The 7,253-nt window shown below is 43.5% G+C and overlaps 1 pseudogene; it reads right to left on the bottom strand.

The window, feature by feature from the left end:
* LOC105742214 overlaps nucleotides 1–6,717 on the bottom strand; it is a 7,419-nt pseudogene extending 702 nt beyond the window's left edge.
* Nucleotides 6,718–7,253: the final 536 nt, after the last annotated feature.

Raw genomic sequence — 7,253 nt, 5'->3', positions numbered from 1 at the left:
GACTGATAGTGATCCGCCTGTTTGCAGCCTCCCAAGAGCTAGGATTACAGGCCCAGGAGACTCTTCTAATGGAGACGTAACTACGTTCTTTGGGGTAAGGCTGGCGTTCCTCTTCAAGCGGGTGGAGGACTTAAAGTCAGAGGAGCTAGAAGCAGCGATGAAGGAGAATGCCGTTTGTTTGATTGTGGTAACCAGGTCTCCCTGGCAGTAGAGCTCCGGGAAGACTCTTTCCTAGGCTTCGATGAAACAGAAGGTGAGTGTCTCTTGGTGGCTGGGGAGCTTCTCTGGGAGGCGGCGAGGGGGAGACCCGGCGCGTTGGTGGTGGGGACGACGACGCCCTTCTCTTGGGAGGTGGGTGGGTGAAGCCGTCCTTCTCTTTAGAGATGGAGGAGGAGAGCACTGCCTCTGTATGGGAGGAGAGCATCTTCTGGGGGAAGATGGGCACCGTCCAGGGGGAGGAGAAGGAGTCCTTCCCTATGGCCGTGGTGTGGGGGATCCGCATCGCTGCAGAGGAGGAGCCGCGAGCAGGAGCAGAGTCTTCTGGCAGGTGGAGCGAGGGGTTTCTCTTTCATCTACCGCTTTTAGTCACTGGCTATTGCAATCGTTTTCCCATCTGCATCGAGGGAGGTTCCTTCTGGCGCTTTCGTGGTGATAGCGACGCACTTCGGGAAGGGGAATGTCTCGCCACTGGCTCACATCACCATTTTTCAGTTGGGAGAGCTTGGGGCGTTCATCTTCAGAGGAAGAGGAGGAGCCAGAGTCAGATGTAGGATGCTGGTTCTGTCTTTGATTCTGGCGTCTCTGCTGAGCAGGATCAGCTGCACCCATTTTGCCACGTTTATCTTCTTCAGATTCAGAGAACTCTACTTTTGTAGGCTTTGGAGCTGGTGATGGCGATTCTCTTTTCTCAGTACCTTTATGTTTTGTCACTTTACCTGAGGTTCTACCAGGAGACACAGAAACACGGCTTTTCCTTGTATGGTTTGACTGCTGGGGTGCTGGGGAATGACGCCGTTTTGGTGGTGGAGTAGCTGGCAGGGACGGCCTGTGCCTTCGCCTCTGAGGACTTGCTGAAGGAACTGACCTACAAGCTTTTGTTTTGCTTTTTTGTTTTCAGGGATCGAACTCAGGACCTTGTGCTTGCCAGACAAGCATTTATTCTACTGAGCTATCTCCCCGGCCCTAAGCTACGAGTTTTTCGAGGGGGGCTGGATGACCCCTGGGGAGGTTTCTTTGGTGGTGGCCAGGAAAGGGATGAGAAGGATGACAGACTTCTCCCGGACAGCGATGCTGATGACCGCCTCCTTCCTCTTACTGGAGATCTACTCCTTCTATGCCTTGGAGGAGGCGGCTTTTCTTCCTCGTGGAGCAGGCCTCCTTCTTGGGCTTGGCCGCCTTCTGGGCGAATATGATCTCGATGGGGACCTACGGCGCCTTCTTGGTCGAGTATGAGAAGGTCAGCGAGAACCGGTCTGTGACCTCGATTTGGAACGTGTTCGAGATCTCAGCCGCGTCGTTTCTTTTTCTTGTTTGGAATGTTTTTTTTCCGGAGTAGGTTTTTTAGGTTCTGGCCTGGGTTAGGGCTTGGGAACCTTCAGGCTGTCACTAGTAGATGTGACCTCTTGTACTGAAGGCTCTTTTACTTTCACGGAAGGTTCAGTGAGCTCTGGAGGTTTTCCCTTCATTTCTGGAGCAGGAGAATGACTCCAGCTCTTGGTTCTCTGTCGGGGAGATCGAGAACGCCTGCACTTTCTCTTTCTCTCCTGACAGGGGAAGAGCCTCTTCTAGGGGAAGGAGATCTGGATTTGCTTATTCTTGAGCTTCAAGACCTCTTCCTTTGTTCTCTACTGTCTTCTTGTTCTTCCTTATCTCTATTATCTTTGTCTTCATCCTGCTTTTTCATCAGTGCCATTTTTTTGTTCAGTCTCTGTGTTTTATTTCTTCCTTTTTTAGTTCGAGGAAAGCAGAAAGGATTCCAGCAATGTTTTCTTGTGCACTTAACAACAGGGGCCAAAGTTCTTTCATAAATTCTGCAGTATTTTTCCCATTCAAAAGCTCAGTCAGGTTGATTTGCATCATTTTGGAACCTGGATTCTTCACTTCTAGCTGATTGACTATAAACTCAACCACATCATCTTCAAATCCAAGGATTTCTGTTACTCATTTTGTTATCCAAGGCATAATAACCTCCAACTTTCCTTTGGTGATGTCCACCTTTTTTTTCTGTGCATTTTGCAATTCCAGCTGCTTCAGTAGTTTCCTCTGTTTGTTGCTGAATCCATTATCCTGTTCTGCTCTTGTTGTGTGGAAGAATCCTGTGTCCACCTCGCTGCCTCACTGAGAGCAAGCTGTCTCCTAGAATGCTGGTCATATAGGAAAACAAGGCAGGCTGACATTGCCACTGCTCTGCAGTTCGGTCTCTTAATCCAGTTCCTGCCTTAGGAGATGTGGAGCGGGCACAGTGCACACCCCGACTGCTCTCTGGGGCATGCTGGCTGATCGCTTAGTCACTGTGCTTCCCAAAGGTGACTCTGTGGAATTGAACTGCTCATGTTTTTCCTGAGTAGCCCTGTTCTAGCTTGCACATCCCTCAGAGTCTTGGATAGGTGGTGCTAGTGTGGAGTTTGCATCCCTGAGATTTCACCAGGTGGTGTTCTGGGATGCAGTGTGCTTTTTTGCGGGCCCTGCATTGCAAGTGATTCTCAGCTCACTCCATGGTTCCCCGTTAATGCCTATTAGTTAGTTTTAATAAGCCCCACCATCAGAGAATATGGAACATGTACAGTTAAAAAGAATTTCTAGTGGGGCTGATGGTTTCTTACATCAGGCTAATGTTTCAATCTCTCTCTCTCTCTCTCTGTTTCTCTCTGCCTGTCTCTCTGTCTCTGTCTCTTTCTCTGTTTCTCTCTGTCTGTCTTTCTCTGTCTCTATCTTTCTCTCTCTCTGTCTCTGTTTCTCTCTGTGTCTCTCTCTCCATCCCTCTCTCTCCCTACCTCTCTCATCTGTGCATAAATGTGCACACATATATTTATGCATCAATTTTTGATGAAATACAAAATGCCTTTCATGAGATGCTGGACTCTTGTGTAGGCTTATTGGCCAGGAGTTAATTAACTCATAGATATTTCAGAAATTGGTACTATGCTTCTGGAGTGTTGCCAGTGGAACATGTGTTCTGCTGACCAATCTTGTGAGTGTGTCTCTCTTTGACATTTCTAGAAGCAGCTAAACATTTGTGGTGTTTTGTTTTATGTGAAATATACCTGTATTTTCTGTCACCTGAGCTACTTGGGGATGAGAAAGTGATCTTACTATAAGATAAATAGGAACATGCCATTTCTGTGTCCAATGTGTCATGCAGTTCTGCCTTGCCCCAGGTCCTTAGACTGTATATGTATCCAAAAGGCAAAATATTCTAGAAGTAGGGAATTGCCTGCTGGGCAGAATGATACCAAACCAGAGCTGAATGGGAAGGTAATATGACATCAATCCATTTGTTACTAAAATTCCTTAAGTAAATTGTTACTTAAATGGGAGAAGAAGTGAACTGAGTCACTATATGAAAGGTGATGGAGTGGATACTTCACAAAGTATTGAATGTCTGCATCTATCTTCAATTCTTACTCTCCCTTCCTTTATGCTTTTAAATTAAATATGTTTATATTTTGTAATCATTAATTTCATAATGAAATTTATGCTTTTACAAAACAGAACATTTGCTTTATTAAAATATATGACTTGATAGTTATTTTAGTTGGAACAATACTGAAAAGAGGACATAAGAAGTCTTATGGGGCTGCAAACATTCTTTCTCTTCATCTAGCTAATAATCACATGATATATTTAGGGTTAGGAAAACATGATCAAATTGTGCACTTACTTTTTCTATTGTTGTGTATATAATATTTCTTAAGTTTATATTAAAATAAAATCTACTATCTACTTTATTTTCTATCTATTTATTACAGGGCCTACAGGGTCTCACCACATAGATAGGAGTTGTAATGATCCTCCTGTTTTCAGCCTCTCAACCACTGGGATTACAGGTGTGCCACCACATCCAGTGTCAATCTCTGGCTCAGCGCACCCCCGAGGCAGGGCCAGTACAACATGCAGGGGATTGAACTCTGGTTGCTGTGCTCTGCCTAAGCCGTCGCTTTAGTCCACTGACTATCTGACCAGCACTAGTAGCTATTTTAAAACCTTCTTGAGCAAAAAGCCAGATGGAATATGTGTTTCTGTCTTCTGATTGCCAAATTTAATTCCTCTTTTGAAATACTAATTTTCAAAGGGAGTGGGAAGTAAAATGCAACTGGTTAGAGAGGAGAAAAAAAGACATTTAGTAGTAATTTCAGTGCAAATCAGAATGGCCTATTCCACATAGTAAATTCTTATTTAAATGATCACTTAACATGATATTTCCTTTGAAATACTGCCTGAATGCCTCCCAGTCCAGTTTGTTTTATTAAATTGTGCTCTGAGGCATTACGTATTTAATAAATCTTAGTTATGGAGCATTAGCTGAAGCCTGTAGTTATCTAGACTTAAAATCTACACAGCCATATTATTGCCCTACGGTGCTATTATTCCACAGTACAATGAAACCGTATATTAAGCTTGACAAGACAGGGAGAGCAGAGAATGAGAATCAGATCACTATCTGTTGCTAAAACAGATCACATTTAGATAAATGAAGTCCTTTATTGGCCATTAAGCCAAAGTTTCAATTACAGTGGAAGTAGGTTTAGAATGAAAGAACTTTAAAATGTTAGAGAAGAAACTCATATGGTATAAACACTGAGCACCAATGGCCTCCGGTCATGCAATTACAGGAAAGCTGTGGGAATCCGCTTCAGTGGGGGTGAACTTGAGAACCTACTCTAAATAAACCTAAGATTGATTTAAGGGATTTGACAGACAGCTCATAGCAAAGTTGACAGGAAGCAGTACTGTCATATCAACACCAATGTCTACAGGGATATGAGTTAGTGCTAGAAAACTATAGTTTTATAAAGCAAAACTCATAGTCTAAGTTATACAACTGCTTTGGTGAGCCAACTGGCAAAGTGTAATAAAACTGAGTACATTTGCAGGCTTTGTATGACCTAGCATTTCCATTCCCAGACCTGCCTTACAGCAGCCGTTCTACATGCCTGCAGAGATGCGTGGCTTTGTGTTTGCTGCATGTGGAAAATGAGAGAAATGTGGAAATACTTGGTTTTTATCAATATGAGCAAGTAAAATCAAAATTGTTTAAACACAGAAAGGCTCGATAGTGGTACAAGGAAATGTAGTAGCGTGCCATGATCCAGCAATGAATTTGTCACAGAACAATTCATTTCACTCATTTCACACTACTGGGTGAAACGTCAAGTAGCACAGATGAAATAAAACTTTCTCAATTTAAAAACACGCCAAGGTGAGATTTCATATTGCATGGAATTCATAGGCCTGCAGAAGAGTAAATATCACTCAGAGCTGGCCAGATAGCTCAGGGTACTGAAGAGCCTGCTTAGGAAGGCTCAAGGACCTGGGTTCCATCCTTGGTGTGCTGTTCCAACCCTGCCCCCAGGGAGTCCTGAGACAGTGACCTAGACTGGGTGTGGTGGCACACGCCTGTAATCCCTGGGCTTGGGAGGCTGAAAACAGGAAGATCATGCGTCCAATCTGTGTAGTGAGACCCTGCAGACCCTGTACTAAATGCATAAATAAATAAATAATATGCAGGTACATATCAGACCCCAAACACTTACTACTGGTAAGGAATGCATGGTGCTCAGTAAATTAATCTAATGACAGCTCAGACATATACTGCCTTAGCTGCTGTATTTGCTGCATATCAGATATTATTATTTTAATATATTTTAATTAATTAATTAATTTAGTACAAGGTTCCACTACACAGTTTGGACTCATAGTGATTCTCCTCTCTCAGCCTCCCCTGCACTGGGATTACAGGCATTGGCATGGAATGTGGTACTAGGTACCAAATCCAGGTCCTTGTGCTTGCCAGGCAGGCACTTAGACCACCCAGCTCTCTCCCCAGCCTTGTATGCCAGATATTATCAAGATAGTTGAAAAGCTTTTGAATGCTAATGTTGTTTTTTCCTACTTAGGCATTCATCAATACCTTTACTTAGTAAATATTTGTGAATGGCCTCCATCTAGGGCTTAGTGCTTAAAAAGATGAAAGATAATTGGTCATCATCTTTCTCTTTGAAGGACATGCATTTCAATTCAGAGGAATAAAATGAAAGAAAAGTATGGGCACTTAAAAAGAGAATATTTGCTTATTTCTTTCATTTAAAAATAGGCCATATTTTTTTCTTTAGTGTAATTGGTAGAGGGTATCATTATGTAGCTTGGACTTTTAGTGATCCTCCTGTTTTCAGCCACCCCAGCTCTGGGATTAGGGGCTTGTGCCACCACACCTGGTCTCATGACTGACTCAGCATGCCCAGGTATTGGGCTGGCGCAGCATGTGGCACCAGGGATTGAATCCCAGTCACTGCACTTGCCTCAGCAGGTGCTTAGTTGTATGAGCTAGTTCGCCAGCCCAATAGGTTATATTTCAAATCAGCGGGAGGTTGCTCACAGCAACATTGGAAGGTTCAGAGTCCTCATATACTCCCCACCCTCTTGCGTAACTTCCCCACTGTCAAGTTGGGGAACTTCAACTGTCAAGTTGCGTAACTTCCCCACTGTCAACTTCCCCATGGTTGTACATGCTGCAGTTGATGGGCCCCCAGCCACACCCATTATTCTGTACAACTCAGTTTAGAGTTCACTTTTGTTGCTGTTATATTCTTGGGTGTCTCATTTTGTTTCCTGCTACTGGGGATTGAAGCTAGTGCCTTCTATCAACTACATACCAGTCCTATTTTAGTTTTTTTTTGATAAGTTGCCTGGCTTGGTTTTAAACTTTTGATCTTTCTGCCTCAGTCTCCCAGGGTGCAGACATGTAAGTGGTTGTTCTCTGTCCTGTGGGTTTTTACAAATGTGTAAAGTACCCAACATCATAATTTCATTGCACTAGTTTCACTGCCCTAAAATCCTCTGGACTTTCGCTGTCCATCTGTCCTCCCCCTCTAGTATGGCAACCACTAAACTTTTTATTATTTGTACAGTTTTGCTTGTTTATGTTATATATTTTGAATTGTAGAGTATGAACCCTTTTTAGTTTGGCCTGTTTCTTTTAGTAACATCCAATTAAGTTTATTCTATGTCTTTTCAGGGCTTAATAGCTCATTTCC

Source organism: Octodon degus, unplaced genomic scaffold, assembly GCF_000260255.1.
Source record: "Octodon degus isolate 3935 unplaced genomic scaffold, OctDeg1.0 scaffold00042, whole genome shotgun sequence".
In the NCBI taxonomy this organism is placed as follows: domain Eukaryota; kingdom Metazoa; phylum Chordata; class Mammalia; order Rodentia; family Octodontidae; genus Octodon; species Octodon degus.
The sequence above is the reverse complement of the archived record's forward strand: the minus strand, read 5'-3'. Positions and strand labels throughout refer to the sequence as shown.